This window comes from Dipodomys merriami, unplaced genomic scaffold (assembly GCF_024711535.1).
Source record: "Dipodomys merriami isolate MVZ:Mamm:240054 unplaced genomic scaffold, mDipMer1.0.p SCAF_186, whole genome shotgun sequence".
In the NCBI taxonomy this organism is placed as follows: Eukaryota; Metazoa; Chordata; class Mammalia; order Rodentia; family Heteromyidae; genus Dipodomys; species Dipodomys merriami.
In genome coordinates this window covers 1,302,882-1,315,110 of record NW_027203226.1, presented here as the reverse complement: position 1 = coordinate 1,315,110, position 12,229 = coordinate 1,302,882, and the positions used below count along the sequence as shown (strand labels likewise).

The 12,229-nt window shown below is 40.2% G+C and overlaps 1 pseudogene; it reads left to right on the top strand.

Annotated features, from left to right (window-relative positions):
• The first annotated feature begins 11,569 nt into the window (after positions 1-11,569).
• Positions 11,570-11,669, top strand: LOC138830219 (U6 spliceosomal RNA; annotated as a pseudogene).
• The last annotated feature ends 560 nt before the right edge of the window (positions 11,670-12,229 follow it).

Genomic DNA, 12,229 nt, shown 5'->3' with positions numbered 1-12,229 from the left:
AGTGTTATTAAGCACTAAGGATCTTCTCAATTAATGTTTTTTTCTGAATTACATTTGACTTCTAAGTCAAGTTTTCCTGGCCTTGATAGACCAATTGTGGATCTATCCTTCCAGGAGCTATTTTTCTGGCCCACTTATGCTGGACTGAAATCTTTCATTAATCATTAGGAGAGGGGTATTAAAAATAATCTTGTAGAGACACAGCAGAGACACAGGGGGCCGCTTTCAGAACATCAGGTACAGGTTTGCAGAACAGCAGATCGCCAGGAACAGAGAAACCTACCAGCCGGGAGCAGAGAAACCTACCAGCCGGGAGTCTCCACAAGGATCCCACCCCCACCCCTCACTCTCCACCCGAGCAGAGAGGCTCCATCCCGCCAAAGCCGCTCTGCATCGGCATCAGCAGAGTGACAAAAGGACCTGTCGGCAGACCGCCCAGCCAGCCTGATCGCGATCACAACGATCCAGCACTCTCCACCCGAGCATAGAGGTTCCATCCCGCCAAAGCTGCTCGGCACCAGCAGCGCACCAAAGGGTCCTGTCTGCAGACCACCAGCCCGCCTGATCACGATCGCAACGACCTGGCGGGGTCACTGGGGCCCCAGAGGTACGGAGAAGAAGCTGCCTGAGCGTGGACACTCTTGACCCGACAGCTTCGACAGAGGCAGAGACAGAAAAGAATCACACAGAGCCACCACCGCCCAACCCAGCCCGGATTGCAACAACAACTGACGACCTACACCACACAGAAACAAAGAGCTCCAGGGTGAGTACCCCACAGGGGAAGTGTATCCCTCAAGGGAGACCAGAGCTGGAGGGAATCCCCAGACCCTGACCTAGACTCCCTACCCCTGCACCCGGACCACAGGACCCACTAAAACTGGGAACTGTTTGAGAGCTCCACCAGCCCGTGGAGCACACTCAGCTGGCCAGGCTAGAGCAAGAGCGCCCCTGGAAGGGAGCTTAAATGCCCAAGCCAGGAACAGCGCCCCTGGGTCAAGACTACCAACAGTAGAAGAAATTTGAACTGTGTCCCCCAGGCTGTATAACCTAGGTGGTATACACATCAGCACAGGCCCAGCGAGTGTGCTCCAGGCCTAACGAGTGCACTCCAGGCTGCATAACCTAGGTGGTATACACATCAGCACAGGCCTAACAAGCGTGCTCCAGGCTGGGGCCGGAACCAGGCCCGAGGATCTGGCGCCTGAACAACACAACCAACTCCTCCCAATTGAAGTAAAAAGCTGAGCATACGCCTCAACAGAGGGGAGAAAACCAGGAAACAACACTCCCCCAGGAAGCACGCCTGTGACAACAAAAGACGTGGAGGCCCAGGACAAGAGAAGCCCAAACCCCACCAAAACTCCACCCATATAACCTAGACTGGGAATTGGGCAACACAGGCTGCCAGCACCTGATAGTAAGCAGGAGCTCAGACTGTTAAGGTGGCTCAGCAATAGAGTGATAGTCTTGGATGTATGAGGCCCTGGATCTGATTCCTCAGCATCACAAAAGCAAAAAGGGTCAGAAGTGGTGCTGTGGCTCAAACGGTAGGGTGCCAGCCTTGAGCTGAAAAGCTGAGGGACAGCACCCAAACCTAGAGTTCAAGCCCACAACCAGCCCAAAACAAACAAAAACACATCAGGAGCCCATAGCAGACTCCAGCATTTGGGAGAGTGCATCCAGAGCATCTGTTCTTCACAAGAGCACCCGTAGGAGCAAACACAAGCAGTCTAGGCTGCTCAACCATTCAAAAGGTGGGAACTGCCAGCAATCTACCGCAGAGAGCTGAGAATCCTAAGTAAGTCAGAATAGCAGCTGGAAATAGGCTCCCAACAGAACCCAGATCAGGCACAGACTCTCTCTACCAATACAGAACCAGCAACCAAGCAAAGACAGACACACCAAAACAAAATTGAAGAGCAGTCTCCTGAACCTCCATGCGAAAATCACAGAGAAAAATCACAAGGTTTACTACCACCCAGGACAGCAAGCTCACCTCAAAAGCCAGCAGCCACACAGGGGAGAGCCCCAGTGGGAGCAAAACAGGAATGGAAGACAAAGGCTACTTCCAAGGGTTGCTGGAGGCAATGACTCAAGAAATAAAGCGAGAAATTGATCAGAAATTGAAAGAGCACAAGGATGAACTATCCAAAGAGATACAGGGTATCAAACAAGAGATGCATGCAAAAGTAGAAGCTGCACAAACCTCAGTAAGAAGTGAGATAAACGCCAAATTAGAGGTAATGCATACCTCATTGAGAGGTGAGATCAGTACTCTGAGAACCAACATTGAATCCATAAAGGGATCCATTTCCTCCATGCAAACCACAATAGAAGCCACTGTCAACAGAGTGAATGAAATGGAAGGTAGAGTGTCAGATACAGGAGACAGAATACACCAACTGGACCAAAAAGTGACAGATATGGAAAAATCACTCAAATTAAAAGAAAGGGATATTCAAGAGCAAGCAGATAATGCTAAAAAATTTAACCTTCGCATAATTGGAGTGGACGAAGGTGAGGAATTCCAGAGCAAGGGAATGCAACACCTATTTAACAATATAATCAATGAAAATTTTCCCCACCTCAAAAACGACCATCTTAACTACATCACAAAAGCTTATCGAACACCCAACAAGCAAGACCCCAGGAGAAACACTTCTAGACACATTATAGTAAAAATGATAGATCTGAATAATAAGGAAACAATCCTGCATGCAGCAAAAATGAAGAAGGAGCTATACTACAATGGGAAAAAAATAAGAATTACTGCAGATCTCTCCACACAAACAATGAATGCAAGAAAAGCCTGGGAAAGCACCATACGAGCCCTGAGAGCCAATAACTGCCAACCCAGACTGATCTACCCGGCAAAGCTAGCATTCACATTTGACGGAGAACTGAAAACTTTTAATAGCAAAGAAAAACTAAATGAATACATAAACATTAAGCCAGCATTACAAAGAATTCTAAGAGGGGGCACACAATCTGAAGAAAGCAGCCAGGAACTGGGGCCTGCCCCAAACAGGCGTTACTCAAAGTCTAACTGAGCAAGCACAGGAGGAAAGGAAAAAAGAAAAACTTAGGAAAACGGAATGGCAGGGACAACAATGCATCTCTCTATACTTTCTCTTAATATAAATGGGCTGAATTCGCCAATTAAAAGAAAACGAACTGAGGACTGGATCAGAAAACAAGACCCATCCATCTGTTGCCTTCAGGAGACCCACCTCTCAGCCAAACATACAAACAAACTCAGAGTGAAGGGGTGGAAAAGGATCTACCAATCAAACGCCCCCAGTAAGAAAGCAGGTGTAGCTATCCTGATATCTGACAAAATAAACTTTTCATTAAAATCAGTACAGAAAGACAAGGACGGACACTACATATTAATAAAGGGAACAATCCAAGAGGAGGATATAACCATCATCAACTTATATGCCCCAAATATTGGTGCACCCAGATATGTCAAACAAATGCTCTCAAACTTACAGAATAAAATAGATCCCAATACGATAATACTACGAGACTTTAACACACCACTCTCACCAAAGGACAGGTCTACCAACCAGAGGATTGGCAAAGAAGCTACCGAATTAAGAGAGGCCATACTTCAAGCGGAATTAACTGACATCTACCGAGTATTTCACCCTAAAACAACACAGTACACATTCTTCTCAGCAGCTCACGGAACTTTCTCCAAAATAGACCATATCATAGTTCATGCAAGGAACTTAAGCAAATACAAAGGGATCGACATAATCCCCTGTATCCTATCTGACCACAGTGGAATCAAGCTAGCTCTCAATAACAAAGCATACCGCAGAAATTTCTCCAATACATGGAAATTGAACAGCACACTCCTTAACAATGCCTGGATAACAGACGAGATCACAGAAGAAATAAAGCATTTCCTACAACTCAATGAAAATGAAAACACCTCACAAAGAAACTTGTGGGACACAGCAAAAGCAGTCCTGAGGGGCAAATTTATTGCCCTCAGTGCCCACATCAAGAAAATGGAGACAGACCAAGTAAATAATCTCATGTTGCAATTAAAACAGCTAGAAAAACAGGAAAAAATGGGACCTAAAGCTACTAGAAGAAGCCAGATAACCAAATTAAAAGCAGAGATTAACCAATGAGAAAATCAGAAAACCATAACCAAAATAAACAAAACAAAAAGCTGGTTCTTTGAAAAAATAAACAAAATTGATGGCCCATTGGCTAGATTAATTAAAAAAAGAAGAGAGGAAACCCATATTAATAGGATTAGGGATGGCACGGGAAACATCACAACACGTACCCAAGATATCCAAACAATTCTAACAGACTACTTTCAAAAGCTATACTCTCTAAAGGAAGAAAATCGGGCAGAAATGGATGCATTTTTAGAGAAATACAAGTTGCCCAAACTGAGCAAAGAAGAAGTTAACCAATTAAATAAGCCAATATCCTATAATGAGATACAGGAAGCTATCAAAAGTCTTCCAACAAAAAAAAGCCCAGGACCAGATGGATTCACAGCAGAATTCTATAAGACCTTTAAACAAGAACTAATACCCATACTCCTCAAGCTCTTCAGAGAAACAGAGAAGGAAGGAGCTATCCCAAACTCATTCTACGAAGCCAATATCACACTCATCCCCAAACCAGGCAAAGACCAAACCAAAAAGGAGAATTACAGGCCAATCTCCTTGATGAACACAGATGCAAAGATCCTTAACAAGATTCTATCTAACAGAATCCAGAAACACATAAAAAAAATAATTCACTATGACCAGGTAGGCTTCATCCCAGAGACACAGGGATGGTTTAACATACGTAAGTCAATAAATGTAATTCAACATATCAACAGAGCCAAGGTCAAGAATCACATGATTATCGCTACAGATGCAGAAAAGGCCTTTGACAAAATTCAACATTAATTCATGCTAAAAGCTCTGGAGAAAATAGGAATAGAAGCAACATTTCTAAAAATAATAAAGCCATTTATGACAGACCAATAGCCAATATTATACTTAATTGGGAAAAGCTACAACCAATTCTCCTAAAATCAGGAACAAGGCAAGGATGCCCACTGTCTCCACTCCTCTTCAATATAGTCCTAGAAACCTTACCCAGGGCAATAAGGCAAGAAAAAGACATTAAAGGGATCCGCATAGGGAAAGAAGAAGTTAAACTATCCCTTTTTGCAGACGACATGATACTATACCTCCACGATCCCAAAAACTCCATCCCCAAACTCTTAGAAATCATAAATCACTTCGGCAAAATAGCAGGATACAAAATAAACCCACAAAAATCAGTTGCCTTCCTATACACTGATAATGTACAGGAAGAGAGGGAAATAAAGGGAGCAACCCCATTCACAATAACCTCCCAAAAAATATAATATTTAGGAATTAACCTAACCAAAGATGTAAAAGAACTATTTAATGAGAACTATAAAAAGTTAAAGAAAGAAATTTCAGAAGACACTAGGAAATGGAAAGACCTCCCATGCTCCTTAATATAGTAAAGATGGCAATACTTCCAAAACTAATATACAAATTCAACGCAATTCCTATTAAAATCCCAATGACGTACATCACTGAAATACAGAAAACAGTCCAAAAATTCATATGGAACAACAAAAGACCTAGAATAGCCAAAACAATTCTATGGCATAAAGACAATATGGGAGGGCTATCCATGCCGAACTTCAAACTCTACTACAGAGCTATAATAACAAAGACAGCATGGTACTGGCACAAAAACAGACCTGAAGACCAATGGAACAGAATAGAAGATCCAGAAATAAATCCACAGGCCTACAGCCAGCTGATATTCGACAAAGGAGCCAAAGACATACAATGGGAGAAACACAGCCTCTTCAACCGCTGGTGCTGGGAAAACTGGGCAGCCACATGCAGAAAACTTAAAGTGGACCCCAGCCTATCACCATGCACCAACATCAACTCAAAATGGATTAAAGACCTTAACATTAAACCTGAATCTCTGAAACTACTGCAGGACAGAGTAGGAGAGACACTTGAACTAATAGGCACACCAAGGAACTTCCTGAACAGAGTCCCAGGGTCACAACAAATTGGAGAGAGACTCGACAAATGGGACTACCTTAAAATAAAAAGCTTCTGCACAGATAAAGCTATCGCAACCAAGCTAGAAAGACAACCAACTAATTGGGAAAAAATATTTACCAGCAATATATCAGACAAGGGGTTAACATCCTGTATATACAGGGAACTCAAGAAACTAATCCCTCCCAAACCCAACAAACCAATTACTAAATGGGCAAGGGAACTAAAGAGGGACTTCTCAAATGAAGAAATAAAAATGGCAAAGAAACACATAAGGAAATGTTCATCATCCCTGGTGGTGAAGGAAATGCAAATAAAGACAACCCTGAGATACCACCTTACCCCAGTCAGAATGTCCCACATCCACAAATCAGCCAACGACAAATGCTGGAGGGGATGTGGAGAACGAGGAACGCTATTACACTGCTGGTGGGAATGTACACTCATACAACCACTTTGGAAAGCAGTCTGGAGGGTCCTTAGAAAGCTAAAGATTGACCTCCCTTACGACCCAGTCATACCACTTCTAGGCATCTACCCTGAACAACAGGAACCAATATACAAGGACACGTGCACCTCCATGTTTATTGCAGCACTGTTCACAATAGCTAGGATATGGAAACAACCTAGATGCCCCACCACAGATGAATGGATCCAAAAATTGTGGTATCTATACACAATGGAATATTATGCAGCCATTAGAAATGACAAAATAATGGCATTTGCAGGGAAATGGATGGAGCTAGAAGGAATCAATGTGAGCAAGGTAAGCCACGAACGAAGAGACAAACAGTACATGGTCTCCCTGATAAGTGGATGATGAATCCAAAATGTTAGGTGATATGACAAAACTAACAGGACTTAAGAAACAAAGAACTCCCACTCATCTGGTTGAACCACTACTAAATATCCCCATGCTGCTGATCACATATATGGTATATAACATATGAGCACCGTTATATATTACAGACTGTGATAGACAATTTGCTCCAGGAAAGTTAGAATGAACTTGTGACTTTAAATGTGCATCATTATTCCACAATACTGTGAATTTCCGGAAATTAAGTAATCACTTAATCACAATCAAAAAAAAAAAAAAAGAACCTTGGGGAAGGGAGGGAGGGAGGGGATGGTAGGGGGAAAACAATGGAGGGGGTAACAATGTTCAAGATGAAGTGGAAGTGTACTCATTACCTCACTCATGTAACTGTAACCCTCTGTATAGTATCTTTACAATAAAAAATTAAAAAAAATAATCTTGTGACACTTTGTGATTTTGTTCACTCATATGGGCTAGTCATCTGTAAATTGAAAGTTTGAATTGCAGTACTTTCTCTTAGATTTTGTGATCTCATCCATCATTTTAAGTTGACTTACATTTCACTATTGCTTACTGCTAATTCCTGTTTCTCAAGGAATTGGGGCCCTGAAATATTATAGGAAATGAGAAATTGACATGACTCTTCAATTACTTTCTGTTGGCATGTTGCCTGGGCCTAGTTGAGAAGTCTTGACCCTGTTATCTGATGATGCAGGTAACTGGGACATAGGATCTTAGGACCCATACATCTTGCAGAAGAATAATATCTTTTATACATCATATCAGAAAAATTTGGGTATAATCAATATGAATGCTTCAGAAATGTGGAGAAAAATATTTTGGAACCAGTGAGTTAAAACAATAAACAGAGCAGCAGATTAAAATCCCTTATAGATTAGAGGAAAACATTTTTTTTTAACCATGTAAATTCAGAACAACAAGAACACTTAGAAGGTATAGCAAGTTTATAGTGAAGACATTACATTGATACTTTTTATATTCTAGTATGTATTCTAAACCTAATTATTTATATTCCAATTCTCTTTATTGGAATAAATAATTATCAATTTATTTGTCAAATTATCAATTAATTCTACTGAGTTTCACTGTGTGAAATAAGAAATCAGCACATATAAATATAAAATATATAACTATATGTAATATAATAAAAAGGGCACATGTTTTGCATTGTTCTGTTGTGGTTAGGATATCAAAGACAACTCTGTTTTAAAGTATTATTGCATTATCTGTACCTCAGTGTTAGGTAGAGTTAGACCTAAAGCTTTACCATTTGTAGATTTACAGCCTGGAGGCAAGAGGAAACACTGTGATTAAAACATTACCAATTTAAGGCCTAATAATGAGGAGAAACATGGACTTCTCCTGGAGCTATGGAAATATTTGGTGATAGAAAGGCAGTAGTGTAAGTTCCTGCCTGGTTGGAAGGTAGACAGGCCACACATCAGGAAATCATGCATATGAAGAATTTTTTTTAATTTAATTTTATTTTATTTGTGAACATACTGTACAGAAGAGTTACAATTACATGGGCATGATAATGCGTACATTTCTTACCAAGCATTGCAGCCTCCTCCTTTGTTTACCCTTCACATACCTTCCCAGCCTCCCCCCTCCCCCCCCAATCCCAATCCCAATCCTTCTCCTTCCCTCCCTTCCCTCCCCCCCCCCCCCGCATCGACGTTGTAAAGCTCGTTTTGGACGTGACAACTTGTACTTCTCATTGTTGCAACAGGTCCACCTGTATCCTTAAACAACTGGATTTTCCCCATCTCCTCCACAAGTTATACTGACATCAAATATAGTGAAAGCAGGGGTTATACTGTGGGGGAGGGACATACAAAGCAATCAAGAGATAATCTTATAAATGCATTAGAAACACATGCATAAAAGAAAAAAAACATTAAAATATATATCTAAGGGTTCATTTTCCTGACATCACATTATCTGACCTTTTCCACTTGACTCATACATCTACTAGATATTACAAACAAGGGAAACCATGGGAGCTATGTTTCTTTGGGCCTGGCTTACTTCACTTAATATAATTTTTTCCAAGTTTTTCCATTTCCTAAAAATTGGGGCAATGTCATTCTTTCTGATGGAGGCATAGAATTCCATTGTGTATATATACCACATTTTCTTGATCCATTCATCTACTGAGGGGCATCTGGGTTGGTTCCATATCTTAGCTATGGTAAATAATGTTGCAATAAACATAGTTGTGCTGGTAGCTTTAGTGTGGTCTTGTTTGTAAACATTTGGGTAAATGCCCAAAAGTGGGATTGCTGGGTCATAGGGGAGTTCTATGTGAAGTCTTTTGAGCAACCTCCATACTGCTTTCCAAAGTGGTTGAACAAGTTTACATTCCCACCAACAATGAAGTAAGGTTCCTTTCTGTCCCCATCCCCTCCAGCATCTGTTGCTGTTAGAGTTCTTGATTTTTGCCGTTCTCACTGGAGTGAGGTGATATCTCAATGTTGTTTTGATTTGCATTTCTTTTATGGCTAGGGATGTTGAACATTTCTTCATGTGTCTATTGGCCATCCTTCTTTCTTCTTCAGAGAAGTTTCTCTTTAAGTCTTTCGCCCACTTATTTATTGGGCAGTTGTTTCTTTGAGGATTTCTTATTGGGGGGTTTAATTTTTTGAGTTCCAAGTATATTTTAGATATGAGACCCTTGTCCGTTGGATGGCTAGTAAAGATGTTCTCCCAATCGGTGGGCTTTCTATTGATCTTGCTAGCTATGTCATTTGCCCTGCAGAAGCTCTGCAACTTTATGCAATCCCATTTGTCCAACCTTTCTTTGATTTGTTGTGTTTCCGGGTCTCTATTCAGAAAATTTCGGCCTGAGCCAAGGAGACCTAGGGTTTCTCCTATTCCATCCTGTAATGTTTTCAGAGTGTCTGCTTTGAGTTCAAGGTCTTTGATCCATTTGGAGTTGATTCTGGTGCAGGGTGATATATAAGGATCTAGCTTAAGTTTTCTACATGTAGTTACCCAATTTTGCCAGCACCATTTACTGAAGAGGTTGTCTTTCTTCCATTCTATTGTTTTAGCTCCCTTATCGAAGATTAGATGGCTATAGGTCTGTAGGTTCATTTCTGTGTTTTCAATTCTATTCCATTGGTCCTGAGGTCTGTTCTTATGCCAATACCAAGCTGTTTTGATTACTATGGCTTTATAGTAGAGTTTGAAGTTTGGTATTGATATTCCTCCAGCAGTGTTCTTTCCGTTGAGGAGCGTTTTTGCTATTCGGGGTCTTTTATTGTTCCATATGAATTTTTGGATTGCCTCTTCTATTTCCTTGAAGATTGAGGTTGGAATTTTGATAGGTATTGCGTTGAATATGTAGATAGCCTTGGGAAGTATTGCCATTTTCACGATGTTAATCTTTCCAATCCAGGAGCATGGGAGGTTTTGCCATTTTTTAAGTTCTGTGTTGATTTCCTTTTTCAAGATTTTAAAGTTTTCATCATAGAGGTCCTTCACTTCTTTAGTTAAGTTAATTCCTAGGTATTTTATTTTTTGTGGTGCTATTACAAATGGAGTTGCTTTCCTAATTTCAGCCACACTTTTCTCATTGTTGGCATACAGAAAAGCCATTGATTTTTGGGGGTTAATTTTATAACCTGCTATTTTGCCAAAGTTTTGAATCAGCTTGAGTAATTTGGGAGTGGAGTCTATGGGATTCTTTAAATACAAGATCATGTCATCTGCAAAGAGGGAGAGTTTTATTTCTTCTTTCCCTCTTTGGATCCCCTTTATGTCTGCATCTTTTCTTATTGCTGTAGCTAGGCATTCTAATACTAGATTGAAGAGAAGTGGAGAGAGTGGGCATCCTTGTCTTGTTCCTGAGTTAAGAGGAAATGGCTTTAGTTTTTCACCATTGAGTATAATGCTGGCTGTAGGTTTGTCATATACAGCCTTTATTGTATTGAGCAATGTTCCATGTATTCTTAGTTTTTCCAAAACCTTCATCATAAAGGGGTGTTGGATCTTGTCAAATGCTTTATATGAAGAAATTTTCACGTTGGCGTTAGCTACTTTTGAAATGGTAGGTATAATAAACACTTACATTTTGATAAAATACCTTCTAGTCTGACCAGTTCTGTCCGAACTGTTCATCTCTCTATGATCCCTTGTAACTAAGATTAGTTTTGTTCTAGTAAGACAAACTATGCTGTCAGGGTAGGATATTTTGGTTGGTCTGTTCCTACGTGGAAGAAGGATAAAAGGTAGACATTTGTGCCAGTAAGACCTCATTTGGGAAAATTTCAGCTGCAGAAGTTTAGAAGTAGCTCTTAAGCAAGGCTTACTTTGAATCTATTAACTCCACAAAGCTAACTCATTTACGTAAATAAGTACTCGAAAAAGTCATCACCTTAGGACCTAGCTGTAAGTGCTTCAAAGTATGATCAAATCTAAAATGAAAAAAGAATTAAAATTGTCATTGACAAAAAATGCAAATGTGAGCAATCGACCAAACAATATAATTTTTTTCCCACTATACACATTATTTTAGGGAAATAAGATCAATAGTATTGTTAGGAACAATAAGGTTTCCTTGCTACAAATAGGCACCCAAGGATATAAGCCTATATAAAGATTGCATCATTAACTACTTAAATTTAGAGGATACTACATGCTTCAGCAGCACGTATACCCAAATTACAACAATACAGAGATTAACATGACACTTGCACAAGGATAATATGAAAATTTGTGAAGTATTCCATATTTTTCATTCTTCAGTTGCAGAAATGAAAAACAGTTATTAAAAAGTTGATTACAAAATTACAAGTGTAACAATATTTGCAAGTGTTAGAATTAAACATTAGTTTGACATCAGTGTATTAAATCTTCACCTTAGAAAGGCCTCTACATAGAATAACCTTTACAAAACTTTTGAAATTAGTTAACATTGTCATTTTATCCAAAAAAATATACTACTATAAGAACCTAGAAAAAGGGGCTGGGGAGGTGGCTCAGTGGTAGAGCGCTTGCCTTGCATGCTTGAGGCCCTGGGTTCGATTCCTCAGCACCACATAAGCAAAAAGAAAAAAGTCGGAAGTGGTGCTATGGCTCAAGTGGTAGAGCGCTAGCCTTGAGCTGAAGAGCTGAGTGACAGCGTCCAGGCCCAGAGTTCAGGCCCACGACTGGACCAAAAAAAAAAAAAAAAAAAAAAAAACCTAAAAAAAAATAATCTTAAATTTTCTATATGGAATACAATCTGAAAGGACACATTTATTAATGAATATATATATATTATAAAACAATGTTGAATGCAAAGTATATCTAGGAA